The sequence below is a fragment of the Neofelis nebulosa genome, chromosome X (assembly GCF_028018385.1).
Source record: "Neofelis nebulosa isolate mNeoNeb1 chromosome X, mNeoNeb1.pri, whole genome shotgun sequence".
In the NCBI taxonomy this organism is placed as follows: Eukaryota; Metazoa; Chordata; class Mammalia; order Carnivora; family Felidae; genus Neofelis; species Neofelis nebulosa.
This window is the reverse complement of record NC_080800.1, coordinates 34,472,372-34,489,993: the sequence shown is the minus strand read 5'-3', so window position 1 is coordinate 34,489,993 and position 17,622 is coordinate 34,472,372. Positions and strand designations below refer to the sequence as shown.

Sequence of the window (17,622 nt, the reverse complement as noted above, 5' to 3'; positions counted from 1 at the left end):
TCAAAGTAAAGACTTACTTTGCTAATAAACATTCTTGACCCATGTTTGAGGCACAGAGAGCTATTTCTTAGACTTAAAAATTATTTCTAATATGCATTATGAAATAATCCTTTCCCCAGCTTTCCCATAGAGGCTGGTAAGCGATATTGCCGAAATTTTAGAAATTCGTATCCAAAGATAAAACCTTAAAAGGGTATTGGTAAAATTATTAATTTTCTCAAAAATTAAATAATTTAAAGAACAATGAAGAACTCAGCCTGATGAAAGGAACAACGATCTAGAAGTTGAGAGACCTAAACTCAAATCTTGCCTGTGTCACAGACTAGTTAATGGGAAATATACTAGATAGATTTCAAAGATTCTTTTCAGCTCTAATCTTTCAGGAATCCCATTATCTGGTTTTCAATATACACATAAATAATAGACCACAGATATTTGTATAAACAACTGTTTCATCGGAATGTTTTCACTCACCTCAAAGTAATCGGGTGGGGGGAGGATTAGACTAGAAGCATTTGTTAAAGTCTTTTGTAGAGTTACTACTTGCCTTACAAGAATTATAATACTAAAACGTCTTCATTAATTTCTTTTTAGTTACAATATGATGGAAATTTAGCATTGCCTTTTACATCTTTATTGTCAGGTAGATTTATGTCCCCCTGTTGTAAGATTAAGCATTCACATGACACTTTAATGTTTACTGAGTGGTTAAGGATCATATGCAAGTTAATTCTCATGCAAGACTTTTTAAAGGCAGCATGGGTTATTTAAACGGAAAGAAACCGCTTTGGGAAAAACACTATGTACAAATGGAGTTAACCTGGAAGGGAAGAGATGCCACCTTATTCTGTGAGTATCATGAGAAGCATGAAGTCCAAGCAGGTTTCTAGCAGGACATCTCACCACTGTTTTAAGGAGCAAATAAGGTTATCTCCTGGGTGCTTCCCTTTCATATACTCAGGATTACCACCCATGCATCATATCATTCTTTTTACCTGGGTTTTCAGTATTTTACACATCTCTTCCCACTCTATCCCTCCATGAGGTACAGCCCTTAATCAGGCGATCGTTTTAAGGTTATGAAACTATCTGCTTTTCTACTGTGGAAAAACCCGATGGAGGGCACATTTCTGATGTCAGCCTGATAGTATGAACTTTAGAAGCTCTCTTGGTGAGAAGATTCTGTAAGACCCCTAATTCACCTTAGGGAAAAAAGCAAAGAAACAATAAAGTCTACAAGCTGCATTTGCCAAGAAAATGGAACCTTGACTTCTTTGACTTAGGCGATTCAAAAATCAGATTTGAATATCACAGTGGCTATTCCTCTGCACTTTAATTTACATGATTTAAGAACAAAAGACACTGTCTTTTCAAGTTGAGTAGAATTAAAATATAATAGCTGCAAACACATATGAATGAACCGTATTTTGCAAACCATAATGTTCAGAATGAGCACAGGGCATTGTACGGGTGAAGACCAAAATTAATAGACTGCCCTGCCACTGATATAAAGGTAACTAACATCACTTGAGCTAAGAAGTAAAACTTACCCACAGGGCTGCTTTCTGATAACAGTGATGCCCCTGATGCTGTGAACTGTCAAAACATGGTGTCCATGATTGCACAGAGTCATAGGCTTGCCTTGAAAAGGGAATTTCCAACATAAATAAGAACATACCTTCTCAGATAGGATTATTGTCTCCATTGAATGAACAAATGGTTTCTTTTGGCAAAAACATGTAAATCAACAAATGTAGATAATTATTTTATCTTGGAATAATCATCAAATTTCTGTAACCCACTTCAGACAATAGGGTGTTTCCAGGAGAGAAGAGTCATTAGTAAGAAATTGACCTTTGTGGGGGCGCCTGGGTGGTGCAGTCGGTTAAGCGTCCGACTTCAGCCAGGTCACGATCTCGCGGTCCGTGAGTTCGAGCCCCGCGTCAGGCTCTGGGCTGACGGCTCGGAGCCTGGAGCCTGTTTCCGATTCTGTGTCTCCCTCTCTCTCTGCCCCTCCCCCCGTTCATGCTCTGTCTCTCTCTGTCCCAAAAATAAAAAATAAAAAAAAAAAAAGTTGAAAAAAAGAAATTGACCTTTGTGGAGAAAGGGCTAGAATTCCTACCAGGCGTTATATTACAGAGTTAGATTTACAGATTTACAAAGACGTCTTTGGAGAAGGAATTAGATTGCTGAGGCGGGAATGCATCTGGTCTTACAAAGCACTGATACCAAAATGTTTATTTCTACCTTTCTGAGACTCATTTTCCAGAGGGAAAATGTTGAGATTAACTCCTCCTGACCTCTCTTCTCATAGACCTTGGCTCTGACCTTGCACGTGGACTGCCACCCTCTCAACAGCACGCTTGTCCTGCCCAGCTGTGCCGTGCTCCTTTCGGTCTCCTTACCATCAACAGAGGTGCCTTCCACACCGGTTATGATCTCATCTTCTTTGGTTCCATTTCTCTACTGTTAAGTATCCAAGCCCCCACCCCCTACCTTTCTCTTTTGCTACATATACAACACGCATTTAAATGTTCTGCCAAATGTCCATATCACTGCTGGGTGAAAGGTTTGGAATAATCCCGATTTCCCAGTGTTCTGCAACTAAAGGATGCCTATCCTTTCCCCAACCTTTCCCCCAAATTGGCATGGTACATCTTGATAGGAGTTGGAAATGTCACAACAAATCATTTGTGTTCACTATGGTTTGATTATTGTGTCCTGGGTTTCTAAATGAAGCAAACTCCTGCTTAGCCAAGACTCTTACAAATGAATAGGAAACTACTCAACCATACCGCACTTCCCCCAAAGGAACTTTTGTTTGTAGGAAGTTAGAACAGAATTTCTTGGTAACTCAGGAGTTGGCGTAAGTAGGGGCTCCCCCCACCTCTGACACATGTGCCACCACTGTGGTGCCACGGCTGCGTCACTCAGGGCACATGGGACTATTCATGCGTTAGCAGCCTCCTCACTGAGTAATACACATCACCCCTTGGCTCTCTGTTCTGCCTTGGGTTTGAGGGTAGGGTTTTATGTACACTAAAAAAAAAATAAGCAAACCAATCATTTTAAAAAGAGATCATAAAAAATAAACTTTCCCCTATCACTCATGCAGAGACAACCAGTAGTCACAGAATATTGCATATCCCTAAAGGCCTTTTCTCTATGGGAGATATTATAATACATATATTTTGCTTACCTTGATTCTTAAAAGGCGTTTGTGAACATGTCAAATTCTGGGAAGTGATCTCCTGCTGTTTAAATTCTTTTTTAACTCTTGCAACCCTTCGATCCTGCTGGTTTATTAAACCAGATAAATTGATATATACATTCCTTTCACAAAGAAGTTTACACGTCAGAGAGTATATCACTGTTATTTATTGTCATTTTAAGTCCTTTCCATCTCTGTAGCAAAGCTTCACTCACACTTGGGGCTCTTGGTACGGGTCGCGTTAGATAATAGCATGCGGCTAAAATGCATTACCAGTGCCCTATGCTGAAATAAAAATGAAAATGGGAAATATGAGAAACTCTGAATGTGGCTGCATTTCACACCGAGGCCCAGCAGAACGCCTACAACGGGGTCACAATAGCATCCTGGAACACCTCGCCTTCATATTTCCTTTATGCAAGACTGAGAAATGAGTCTCTTACTTAAGATCTTGTCATTTCGGAATGTTCTGTTAACACTGATATCTGGGGAAAGAGCATTCCAGAAGAGAAGACTGCAAGAGCAAGGGTCCCAAGGCTAGAGCATGTCTTGCAAGGTGAAGGAGAATCGAAGTGGCTGGCGTGACTGGGACAGAGCGCACAAGGAGAAGGGTGTGACGGGAGATCAGAGTAGTGCTACAGAGCATTCCATGCAGAGTGTTAAAGGCCTTTGGAAGGACACTGGCTTTTACACTGAGAGTCATCAGGAGTCCTTGCAAAGTTGGAGCAGAAGAGTGGCATGTTTCAATAACATCCATCTGGCTACCGTGGAGAGGAAGGGTAGGTGCAGAGACCCGTCAAGAAGCGACAAACAAATCCAGATGGGATATCACAGTGGCTTGAACCAGCACGGTATCAATGGAGGTGGTGAGAAGTGGTCAGGTAGTCGGTATTTTCTGAAGACAGAACCAACAAGCCTTCCAGACAGTTTGGATGTGACGTGTGAGAGAAAGAGAAGAGTCAAGAGTCCCCCCAAAGTCTGGGCCTGAGCAACCGCTGGAGTTGCCATCAGCTCAGGTGGGGAATGCAGTAGCCGTAGCCGCCTTCGTAGGTAGGTCTAAAATTCACATCAGTCTTCTGCCTACAATCTGCTCCTTTGCCTCTGGTGCTTAGCTTACAAATTCCACACGGAACCACTTAAACACTGCAGAAAAAAATCCCAAAGGACACCGCTGACCCCTCCTTCTCCATAACCTCCACAACATCCAACTACACCCTCTGATTTTTACTTCCTAGATACCTCCTCTATCTACCCACTTCTCGCCTCCTTGGCCAACGCTTTATTGGAGGCCACCGTCATTGGTCATCTGAATTATCACAAGAGCCTCTGAACCAGCCATGAGTGCACCCCGGATCGAACCATTCACTGGACTGCAGCGCAGGCTTCATCTGAAAGCACAAAACCCTCCCAGGGACCACCATTTTTTATTCTCCTCAGATAAAGTCCAAATGCTAACATGTGGGTTTTTTTTTAACTCCTTGTTTTGGAATCATTTCTTTTAAAAAAATATATTTATTTATTTTGAGAGAGGGAGGGGTAGAAAGAGAGGGAGAGAGACAATCCGAAGCAGGCCCCACACTGTCAGTGCAGAGCCCAGCACAGGGCTTGATCTGACAAACACACAAGATCATGACCTGAGCCGAGTCAAGAGTCAGACACTTAACCAACTGAGCCACTCAGGCACCCCTGAAATAATTTCTAACTTACAGAAAGGTTGCAAGAATAGTTCAAAAGCTTTCCATATACCCCTCCTCCAGATATCTCATTTTATATCTCTGTTTTTTCTGAATCATTTGAGAGTAAATTGAAAACACACCTCTCTCCCATTAAATACTTCAGGGTATATTTTTCTAGGAATGAGACTAACAACATATAACTGCAATACAATAATCAGAATCCTAAAATGAACATTTCTACAATATACAGACTTCATTTAAATGTTCCCGGTTGAACAGATTATGCCCTTTATAGCAAAAGGGATATAGTCGTAGATATAGATGTTGTCAACATTACTGGGCCAGGAGCTAGTCCAGGATCATATGTAGCATTCACTTATCCTGTCTCTTTAATCTCTTTTATTGTGGAGCAGTTCCTTAGTCTTTGTCTTTTATGACCTTGACACTTGTGAAGAGTATAGACCAGCTATCGTGTAGAATGCCCCTCAATCTGGATGTGTCTGGGGCTTGCTCATGGTTGGACAGAACTTGTGTATGTTGGGCAAGATGATCACGGAAGTGAGGTTTCCTTCTCAGTGTATCACATCAGGAGGCAGATCCTCAGCATGCTTTAAAAATCTCTTCACAGGGGCACCTGGGTGGCTCAGTTGGTTAAGCATCTGATTTCGCCTCAGGTCATGATCTCAGAGTCATGGGATCAAGCCCCGAGTCAGGCTCCACACTGAGCACAGAGCCTGCTTGGGATTCTCTCTGCCCCTCCCCCACTCATTCTCTCTCTCTCCCTCTCTCTCTCTCTCTCTCTCTCTCTCTCAAAAATAAACATTAAAAAAATAAACAATATCTTCATAGCATTGCTTCTGCTTATGTGTCACCCTCCCCCCATCCTTGCTCCAAGGCTCTCAGACAGCCCCAGAGAATCCATCCCAACCCCTTCTTCCCTTGGCGAATCCACACTCTTCCATCAGATCCCATCATAGAGGTCACTTTGTCTAAGGGACTGGTCCTCAACCCCAGATCTGGGTAAGAGCCTCTCTTCTGAGCTCGCGTAGCACCCTGCACCCACCTATCATAGCACGTTAAGCTGCACTGTAACTGCCTGTTTATTTGTCTGTTTATTTGATGGCAGGGACTGTGGAATGTTCCCTATCATCACTTAGCACACAGCCCAGCGTCTGGCACACAGTAGGTCCCCAATAAATATTTACTGAATGAAGCATCACTTCCATGCAAACTTCCTCCTGAGTGTTCCCAGAGCCCTGCCTAACACCATTTTCTCTCTCTTGGTGTTGCTGGATTGTTTACTACATTTGGTCTTTCCTGTTAGACTGGAAATTCCTGGAGCCACATCCGAGCTCTTGCATTTGATTCCAGTACACCTTAACACAGAAGGAAGGAAAGAAAGAGGGGAGGGAGAGAGGGAGAGATTGGGCCTTTTGTTTTAGAACTTTGATCCTTCCGAGTTTGGGTTGAGCAGGTGCAGACTGTTTTGGAGTCTCTCTCCCAGCTAGTCCTCCCCCCACACCCCACTTCCTGTTTATTCTGCCTTCCAACATCACACTGGGGAGGGGTGGGGGTGGGAACCATTCCAGTTCCTTTATCCGCCTTCTCACTCCCTGTAGGTCCCAATTCAGGAATGATTGCTTTGAGGTTGAGTTTATGCTTTTTCAAAGTCTTTATGAGAGTTATTAACAAGAACCTAAAGCTTCTAGTGTGAATTCTCATCAGTGCATATACTAATAAGCAATGAAGTCAATGAAGGAAGAAAAAAGAAACAAAAGAAAAAGAGGACAAGAAAATTCACAGATTAAATAGTCAGAATAGTCTAGAATTTGGTTGCATTGTCTTATAAAGCCTTAAGGAACAAATCAGGTAAAAGAAAAGATTCTCCTTCCTCAAAGGTTTCCTTTTTATACTTTCCCTGGCCATCACATTTAATTAACAAACTAACACTTACTTCAAGATTTTTACAAGATATGATTTAATCACTGTAATATCTTGAAGACTTGGTTTTCCTTATAACAAATTCTTCAAGCCCTTATTTCAGTATTAGTGAGGATTAGATTTGGCCATGAGCAACAGAAATGACAGTGGCTTAAACGAGACAGTGTATTTCTGGCTTTTGAGATCAAAGTTCAGAGGTAGGCCATCCATGACCATCAGAAACTCAGATCCTATCTCTCCTGTCCTGCTGTTCTAAACACAGTGCTGCCACCTTATATATCCAACGTGGCTGCTGGAGCTCCTGCCAGCCCAGGATGGTCTATTTCACAGCAAGATGAAAGGAATGGAGGTCCGCTCCCATCCTTTAATGATACCTCCTGGAAGTCAGAGGTGAAACTTAGGCTTTTAGCTTATCGGTTAGAACTCTGTCACGTGGTTACCCCTAGCTGCGAGGGAAGCAGAAAATTATAGCTTCATTTGGGGTGACCATGTTCCCAGGTAAAATTGGGGGAATAAGGAGAGAACAGATACTGGGAAACAATAAGCAGTCTTGAAGACAATCTACTCTTCTGTAAAATGAGAATAATAGTAATACCTACTTCCTAGGGCCCTTGTGAGGAGAAACATGAGATAATGCATGAGGTTTGTACTAGTGATAGTAGTAATGACTTCCTTCTTCCTTTGAAGTTCCTTAGAAGAAAGAAGTGTGCACTAAGTGTGCACCGAGTGGTAATTCGTTGCTATTACTATTAATCCAGTGAGATATTAACCCCAGTTTGCAAAAGGAGAAGGACTCCAAGACTCCAAGAAGCTAATTAAGCCCCGTCCCCCCACCCCCAGGAAAGACAGAATGAACTGGTGGAACTGGGGCTAAATCCAGATTCTTGGGACTCTGAATCCTGGTTTTCTTTCACTCCTGCTACCACCTCTCTTTCTGCCTCACCTAACCATACCATGTCTCTTACTATGACCCTCATGTTCACCAAGACACCATTTAATATGCTTCTCTCCTTCGGGAATCTTTTATACTCTACCCCAGCACTAACTTGTCATCCTTCAGTCAGAACTGGGAGTACTAGGAACCAGTGTGAAGACACGGCTAATCAAAAGGGGCCGCACAACAGGATCTCTCATTCATTGCTGGTGAGGAGGTAAATGGTAGAACCACTGCAGAAAACTCTTTGGCAGTTTCTTATGAAGTTAACCATATACTGGGGGCGCCTGGATGGCTCCGTCAGTTAAGCGTTCGACTCTTGATCTCAGCTCAGGTCACGATCTCACGGTTCATGAGTTCGAGCACCGCATCGGGCTCTACACTGACGGCGCAGAACCTGCTGGGAATTCTCAGTCTCCTTCTCTCTCTCTGCCTCTACCTCACTCTCTGTCTCTTTCTCTCAAAATAAATAAGGAAACTTGAAAAAAAATTGGGGGGCCTGGGTGGCTCAGTTAGTTAAGCGTCCAACTTCAGCTCAGGTCATGATCTCACAGTTCATGAGTTCTAGCCCACGTCGGACTCTGCTGACAGCCCGGAGCCTGGAGCCTGCTTCGGAATCTGTGTCTCCCTCTCTCTCTGCCCCTACCCCACTCACACTCTGTCTCTCTCTCTCTCTCTCTCTCAAAAATGAATAAACATTAAAAAAATAAAGTTAAACATATACCTATCTTATGAACTAGCAATCCCATTCCTATGCATTTATCAAAAAAAGGGCTTCAACTAGAATGTTCTTTATAACTTTATTAATAAAAGCTAAATTAAATAAGTTAAAAAATGGAACCAACCTAAATATCCATTCACAGGAAAACAGATGAACATAGTGTGGACATTTATAAGATAGAACACTACTCAGCCATAAAAAGGAGTGAACCACTTACTGACTTATGCAGGAGTGTGGGTGAATCTCAGAAATATTACATTGAATGAGAGAAGCCAGACCCCAAAGATCACCAATCATATAATATTGTGTGATTCAATTTATATGAAGTTCAAAAACAGGCCACATTACATATCAGGATAGAAATCAGCATAGTGATTGCTTGGGTCTTAGGGGAGATGGGGTCAGAAAGGAGCATGGGGAACATTGTAGGGTGATGGGAACTCTGTGTACCTTTAGCGAGGTGCCAGTTACATCGGTGTGTGCACTTGTCCAAACTCAAACTACGTGCTTACGATCGGTAGATTTCATCGCATGCAATTCTCTCAATAAAAAACAAAAATAAAGACGTGTGGGGCTGCAGAAATGAATGCTACACAGACATGTCACAAAATAGCTTTAGAAGGGAAAGAAGTGAGAAACAAATAAAAATGGGGAGAGAGGGATCTTAACCAAAAAATCCATAATAAAGACCGCCACTATATTTGAAGTAAGCCCTTCTAGTTCTACGGTGGCCATGCCCACAACTAGTGTCTATTTATTCAGGGCTACTGTCACCAAGGTTAGAGCTGAAAAGAAAAATAAAGTCTCTTTCACAAAAGAAGGCAAAAAGAACCTTTCAATACTGTTCTCAACAAGTTGTTGTGCTCGAAATTCTATATTCCAGCCAGCCCAAGGCAGCGAATGGATTAAGTGTCAAGAATCTAACCTGTTTGTTTTCTGGCCACATGCTCGAGGCCGGGTGTTTCCGTTTCCTATTGCTCCTGGAACAGATTCTCACAAACTTAGGGGCTTGAGACAATGCAAAATTATCATGTTACAGTTCTGGAAGTCAGAAGTCTACAGGGCTCGCTGGGCTAAAACTGGGGTGTTTGAAGGGTTGTGTGCTTTCTGGAAGCTCTAGGGATGATCTGTTTCCTTGCCTTTTCCAGCTTCTAAAGGTTGCCTAACACTTTTTGGCTCGTGACCCCTTTGTCCATCTTTAAAGTTGACAAGGGCAAATCGTGACTTCCTCGTGCTGTGTCACTCTGACCCTTGGACACTTTGGCCTCCTACTTCCATTTTTTTTAAATTTTTTATTCATTTTTGAGAGAGAGAGTGCAAGAGGTGGGGGGGGGGGGCAAAGAGAGGGAGACATGGGATCCGAAGCAGGGTCCGGGCTCCGAGCTGTCAGCACAGAGCTGGGTGTGGGGCTCGAACTCACAAACCATGAGATCATGACCTGGGCCGAAGTCAGACGCTTAACCGACTGAGCCACCCAGGTGACCCCTCCTGCTTCCCTTTTTAAAGACTTTCGTGATTACATTGGGCCCATCTGGATAATCCAGGATAATTTCTCCATCGCTCCATCAGGCGATTAGGAGCCTTCATTCCAGCTGCAACCTTCATTACCCCATTGCCATGTGAGGAGATCCATTCACAGGTTTGGATGACTAGGACACAAACATCTTTGGGGGACCATCACTCTGCCCACCAAGCTGAACTTTCACCGTAAAATGTCACTTTGAATCCTTCTCCACATCAGCCATCAGGTGAATGTTTCCAAAGGTTCGAGGTGTGTTAGAAGCTGTTATGCAGGCAAATGTGATAAAATCAACCCCGTCCTACAGAATTACATTCTATTTTCAAGTGTTTGCACCTAGTTCTACAATGTCCTAAAATTTGGAGTTCCAGAGATCCATTGCTGTGTAACACACCACTTAGTGGCTTCGGAGAATGAAAATATTTTGCAACACGGGGCGCCTGAGTGGCTCAGGCGGTTAAGTGTCCAACTTCGGCTCAGGTCATGATCTCACAGTTCACGGGTTCAAGCCCTGAGTCGGGCTCTGTGCTGACAGCTCAGAGCCTGGTGCCTGCTTCAGATTCTGTGTCTCCCTCTCTCCCTGCTCCTCCCCTGCTCATGCTCTGTTTCTCTCTCTCTCTCCAAAATCAATAAAAACATATTAAAACAAGAAAATATTTTGCAATGCAAGTCTGAAATTTGGCATTTGGACAGGGCTTGATAGGGACAGCTTGTCTCTGCTCCACTTGCCATCAGCTGGAGTGGCTGGAAGGCTGGGGGCTAGAATCAATCGAAGTGTTGCTCATATGGTCGGCAGTGAAATGCCGGCTGCTGGCTGTGACCTCAGTGAGGCTGTCAGCTGGAACACCTACAGGTGACCTCTCCATGTGGCCTGGGCTTCCTCACAGCACTGCAGCTAGGCTCCAAGGGCGAGCGTCTAAGAGACAGCCATGGATCTCACACAAGAGGAGTATGTATCGCCCTTTATGGCCTGGCCTTGGAAGTGACAGCCACGTCTATTTGATCAAGGCAGCGGCAGAGCTCCCCCTAAATTCAGGGTGAGGAAAGGGAGATTCTACCTCTTGCTGGAAGGTGGCAAGGCTGTGGAAGAGCATTCAGGGCCAGAAATAACTTCGCAACCTTTTTTAGAAAACACAGTGTGCCACAGCTTCTCTGCCACTTTTTCATTTCTTCTCTTCATTTTAAGTCTCCTCTTTCTTTTATTCTATTTGTCTCCCTTATACAATTGTCCCCCTTGGCCCCCCTTTTTTTTGGTCACCCACTCCTTCTAGATAGAAATCAGGCCAACCCTGAGTTTGCAAACAATAGTTTCCTAAGGTGATAGGAAAGGGCTACAGAACATCCACAGAGGGGCATCTCATTGCTCAAATCAGGGATCATCTGACCATTTTGCGCCGGCAAAAATGACAATTTCATATGCTTCAACCTAATATTTGCTGCCTTTCTAGTCAGCGAAAAAGGTACCAATCTGCTATCAAAAGAAAACGAGGGGCACCTGGGTGGTTCAGTCGGTTAAGTGTCTGACTCTTGATTTCGGCTCAGGTCATGATCTCATGGTTCGTGAGTTCGAGTCCCACAGTGGGCTCTGCGTGGACCCTGCAGATCATGCTTACAATTCTGATTCTCTCTCTCTCTCTCTCTCTCTCTCTCTCTCTCTCTGCCCCTTCCCTGCTCGCATTCTCTCTCTCTCTCTCTCAAAATGAATAAATAAAATTTTAAAAAATCTTTAAAAACAATAAATAAATAAAAACAAATAAAAATAAAAAATAAAAATAAATTTAAAAAGGAGAAGGATTGTTTCCCCACTCCTCAGGCTTCCAATGGGTGGGAGTGTCCCAAAACACACACTGCCTTTCTCCATCACTGCCCTTATCATGTTGACCCAGGGACGGTGCGGTGACATCTGGTAAATTTGGAAAGACGCAATTCGGCAGGCTTGTCTTGGCACCTCCCTGTTTCTACTCGAGACTAAACTGGCTCCAGGGAGTAGGCCTTTTCCTCTGCTTTCAAACCCACTGGTTGGAAAGGGCGGCTGGTGTTGAGATCCCTCCCAGCCCCCAACACTTGGGTGAAACATCGAAATTTCTGGCACTCTCCCTCCAAACATTTAAGCTATGAAGGAACTGTCAGCAAGTACTTATCACAACAGAAACTAAATTACACCCTCAAAGCATCGATGAGTTACAAGCTGCAATGTCAATTAGATGTCACGAAATACTACAGCTTGTTTTGAATGACCACAGTATGCTAACTACACTGCGCATTCTACACATAGCTTGGCTGCTATCGTATACACACGAGTTCTTTCACAACGCATATGTTTCATTAAAAAAAAAAAAAGCAGGGCTTAAAATGATTATCCCATTGTGAACAACTGGAACATTTTAAATACCTTGGTCACAACCAACAATGTGGCACTTTCGTTTTCATCTTTGCTTGACTACCAAACAGGAAATCTCCTCAATTAGATGTCTGCTAAGAAGGAAAAAAAAAAAATGCCATTATCCAAGGACACAGCAAGTTCTGTCAGGTATTTCAACATGGTGGAAGAGTAGTGAGGTTTTAATTGGCCCTATTGAGCTCACCCACAAGCTACAACATTCTTTACCTCAGCAGTGTGGTATTCAAAAGGTAAAAAAAAAAAAAAAAAAAAAAAAAAAAACTACAAAGTTAGTTTCTACCTTTGAAAACATCAAATGAATCATGTTCGGTTTCATCCTGTTAACCGAACGTTCGTTGATAAAAGTGCACATATCAACACTAGTAAGGCGGGTATTGAAGAGTAAAACAGAGGATAGAAAACACCCCACCCCCAACATTGTTTATTTAGCTAAAATAAAGAACTGGGCTCCATGTTTTGCGAGTATTTTTGCAGTCTTATCTCCTATGCTGGAAAGCACTTTCTCCAGACAATTCAAGGTCAGACAGAAAGTTGCCTTCTATCACCCTGGTCTTAACTAAATGATAAAAAAAAAAAAAACTTTCTCCAATCAAAATTCTTACCAGTTTGGGCTTACTGAAGTAGGGCACACCGGCAGATGTATTTTAGAACTGCTAGGCAAAGCATTCTGAAACAATAGACAAAGAAGTAATCAAATAAAAGAAAAAGAATGGGAAGGTACAAAAAACAAAACAAAGCAAAACAAAACAAAACAAAACAAAACAAAACATTCTCCTTAATACAGAGAATACCAGAACAGGAAGGGCTGATGAGACAGTTGTGGTTTCAGTGGGCCTTGTTTAGACAGATGCGCAACTATTAGTTTTCTGCTTTAACTTGACCAAGACTTTTGACATTAAGGAGAAAACAGCTAACGCAGTAATTAACAACAACAACAACAACAACAACAACAACAACAGATGAAGGAAAATTTGAGGAGGCGAAATCTTCATGGTTTGTATGGAAGGCGTATCAGTTTGGGTATTTGCTATAATCAGCGCCATTCAAGGCCTGAATAGCAAGCAGCTGGAAAAGCTCTGTGTACAGATGTGGTTTTCCTTTTCCTTAACCAACATTTCATTAATTAAATAACATTCTTTCAGTGGAGCAGGGAGACTCCTGAGGAATGTGGGAAACATGGAGAAAAACCCTAGAATCCTCAGTTGCCAATACTGGAGGAGATTTTAAGGCTTGAGCTGCTTTCACGTCTTATTTCCTCTCTGTAGGCTTTCAAACCCTTTGTCCATCCTGAAACCCAGGGGGGACCTCCAATCTCCACTCCATCCCCTTATCTTTCCCCCCTCCAGCTCCATCCTTGGACCACCCAGTTTGCATCCAAGCCCCATCCACCATCTAAGCATGTCCACCATCAGGAGAATAAACTCAGGGCAAGTGTCTAGGAAGTCCCTGGATTGGGCTCAGGGCCATTTGGACGAGGAACTCTGGGGACCCAGGTACCCAAGTGTGGTCTAGATACAGGGGCACACAAGCTCTGGGCATTCCTTGGCTCTAAGGGGAGTCACAAGGCCTTACAGAGATCAGCATGGGGGGACCCAGGGAAGGAGCCCCGGTTGCATGAGACAAAGGATGGTATTGGCTTCTAGATACAGAAATGGTTACTGGTAATACACTATCATTATCTCCACCACTCACCAGAAAGTTCTACACAGTTCCAAATGAACTAAGTAGAGACATAATAAGGTGTTTACAGTAGCTCAAGAACAACCTCTAAATTTCCCTGAGTTACTAAAAACAACAACAAAAAAATCAGACCCAATCTTAAAAGCAAAAGCAAATAACTTTAAGTTTAAATTATTTTGCTAATTAAAGCAATTTAGCCTTGATCAGAAACTACATAACGTTTGAAATTTTAAAAAGATTAATCATTAATTTTAAGAGACCAATCCAATAGTCCACATGTTTCACGTCTTCATGAGCTTCTGGTCCAGTTTTTTTTTTTTTTTTTTTTTTTTTTTTATCTGTTGGGGGTAAAAATTTCCCCTAAAATTTAGGGAAAACATTCCTTCTGTCACTATTTCATTCAAAACTCTTCAAAATAAATCACACAAGGACGCAATGATTGGCATCCATGTACTAGATGTCCCATAAAAAGATAGTTACCTTTAAAAAAAAAAAAAGTACATAGGGGCTGGGTCGGTTGAGCATCCGACTTTGCTCAGGTTATGATCTCATGGTTTGTGGCTTGGAGCCGCACATGGGGCCCTGCGGATGGCTCAGAGCCTGGAGCCAGCTTCAGATTCTCTGTCTCCCTCTCTCTCTCTCTGCCTCTCCCTCACTCCCACTCTGTGTGTGTGTGTGTGTGTGTGTGTCTCTCTCACAAAAATAAAGCATTAAAAAATTACAAATAAAAATAAAAAATAAAGGTATGTAAGGTTTGAGCCCTCAATCCACCAGCACTGTGTCCAATTTGCAACAAGAACTAGAGGGTACGGGGAGGAGGCGGCGGGAGGAGGAGGGGAGACCCTATTGCCCACATGAATTTTGCTCAGCAAGTAAAACTAAGGGGAGACTATGAGGCATGCACAAACGACAACAACTTCTGTTTTTGAAAAAAACTGTTGACCCCGGGGCGAACTTTCAAGCTGGTCCCAACAATCATAACCCCAGCTGCTGTCTCACAATCGGGTTCAGGCTCAGAGAAAGAGTAGATTAGGCCAGACCCCTAAGGAACACCGTGTAAACGTAAAACACGACAGACCCCACGTGAGCAAAGCAGAAAGCTGTTTTTCAGCAGCAAAAGCAGGCCTTCTCAAAGGCTTTGCTGTGCAGTTTTGATGTAGAACATCTCATCGAATGTAACCATCTGGAGGGTAATGGATTGTAATCTGAGCTGTTCCATTTTGCCTGCTTCATCTACCTGTGCCTTCCCTTTGGCCACCAACTGCCACGGAGAAGGGCGCCGTCACACACCCGTGATCTCTCTGAGGGCGCTGCCCCGCGGTATCTGCGACTTGAAAAATCTATCAAGTCCTTTGAGCTTCCTCAGGAAAGACCTTCTGAAAATCAAGTCACTCTCTCAGTTTACCTCCGAACGTAAGCCGAATTCAAATAGCGCGAGAAATTGGGGCGCCCGGGGGGCCACGGGGCCACGGTTGGTCGGTTAAGCCTCTGACTTCAGCTCAGGTCGTGATCTCACAGTTGGTGGGTTTGAGCCCCCTGCCGGGCTCTGCGCTGACAGCTCATGAGAGCCTGGAACCTGCTTCGGATCCTGTCTCCCTCCCTCTCTACGTCTCGCCCCACTTGCGTGAGTGCGTGAGTGCGTGCGTGCGTGCGCAGACGCGCACGCGCTCTCTCTCTCTCTGTGCCCCTCCCTCGCTTCGTGCTCTGTCTTTTCTCTCTGTCTCTCTCTCCCTCTCAAAAAGTAAACATTAAAAAAAAATTTTTTTAATGTTAAATTTCTTGAGTTTTACCGGGTCAATCTGTGGGAGATTTGGCCTTGTTCTGTCTCATCAACTAATCTTGAATGAAACAGTAGTTATTATCAGTGGGCTGGTAGTTATTGGGCCTGGGAAACCTTACGGGTTCACACAAAAAAACCCAATCCTCTTTGGTTTTGTTATCTGTGTTCTATATACCACAAGAACATTCTGAAACAACTTGCAGTTAGCATCTCCTAAAATTCCTGCGAATTATCTGCCCAAGCTATGCCTTTTTGCTTCGATTTCAGGTTCTCCCTCGAGACTTTGAGAAAGGAAAGAGTTGACCTGCTGTTTTAGGGATGTAACGCAAATTATGCTCTCTCTTCTTCACATACTGCTGGAGAGAGGCAAGGGAGACAAGGGAGACATGAACCAATATTTAGAGCAAGAAACCTGGAAGCCCCCCTTCAGCAGTGCCTAAAGACACTTCGAGGCATCAGGCATTCAACAGATCATCTTATGTGATCCTCACTGCAATCCCACAAAATAAGCATTGTAGTTACTATTCTCCCTAATTTCAAACATGGCAACGAGCATGGATGGTTAAATACTCCTAGTTAATAAGTAGTAACAAGAGGATTTGAACACACCACTCTCTGGTTCCAAAGTCTTGGTGTTTCCTTCCACCACATGGCTTCTGTAGTTTCCTTCCTTTGTTATTTGCTGCTTGCACTTTGATATTTTAAAGGGAATACAAAGCGAGAGGCTGTATGCCTTGCCTTGGGTGCTGTTCCCCTTATCTGTACATATTAATGATTGACTTTCTCTGGCAAAGGCAAGCACCCCGGTCTTGACAGGGTCTTGACACTTCCCCATTTTTTCACGGCTGCTGAAAGCTGATAATAGACTTGAGCTGCCCCCACCACAGAAAACATTTTGCTTTTTTGTGCTGCAAAATTCTGTGTATTTTAAATTCAAGCTCTATGAGCTTGGAGATGTCTCCCGACTTCAAGATTAAAACCTGAAGTTGACCGGACACTTACTCCCCCTAAACAAAGAAAGAAAGAAAATGCAAAACACCATCCCAGGAAAGCATCATACTGGCATCTAAGAAATGTTCCCTGGGGCCCCTGCTGCAGCCTTGCTCGGATCTGCTGTCCACAGCTGCAGGCTAGCTCACTGAAAACCTGGAAGCCTTGCTGGGCACCGCTTAGCAAAACTTAGCACTGCCCTGGGAACTAGTGAAAAGAGGCCACAGTGCACGTTAGAACACATTTCAGTATCTCTTAAGACCCACATGAAAAGTCTTGTAAATAAAGACCTGCAAGGTGCGTGCACTAATATTAGCTGGTGTCTCTTTTCTGAGTTTTCACTTCTCAGTAGCCAAGTGAAATTTCTGCCTTTGAAATTAGTTTATATGCCTCTAAACACTTCAGTCAGTGCTTGGGCTTCTTAAAACGTTTAGAATGCTAATTAAGCACTGCAAAAAGCTGGTCGAGGTGGTTGAAAAATGTATGTCCCTCCCAGATACTTTGAGTATCTATAAACTTCTTGAGGTGTACGGGCCTCTCCGGGGCACTGAATTACAAATAAAAAGCTTGGAAGTGAATCTTGTGGTAGCTACTTCCCAAACCAAACTGAGTACTTACAGAGCCAATTATCCACCAGTCTGAAATACCAGAGAGGAAATAAAATTGACTTTTGCCAACAAACAAACAAAAAAAAAATCAATTGAATTTATTTTTATTTCACTACTAGGCCATTCACGGGCAGATGAAAAAGCGACAAACTTTTGTCGAG

The 17,622-nt window shown here is 43.2% G+C and overlaps 1 long non-coding RNA gene across 2 annotated transcripts in view; it reads right to left on the bottom strand.

Annotated features, from left to right (window-relative positions):
• The window catches only part of LOC131502001 (uncharacterized), a 221,388-nt gene extending 208,316 nt beyond the window's left edge, over positions 1-13,072 (bottom strand). Inside the window, exons 1-2 of one of the 2 annotated variants that reach the window (XR_009256946.1) lie at positions 13,006-13,072; positions 12,395-12,477 (exon numbers count right to left, since the gene is read on the bottom strand). This is a non-coding gene — a long non-coding RNA (uncharacterized LOC131502001). The remainder of the gene's footprint in view (positions 1-12,394; positions 12,478-13,005) is intronic. The other variant, XR_009256947.1, reaches the window with a different exon arrangement.
• Between the last annotated feature and the right edge of the window lie 4,550 nt (positions 13,073-17,622).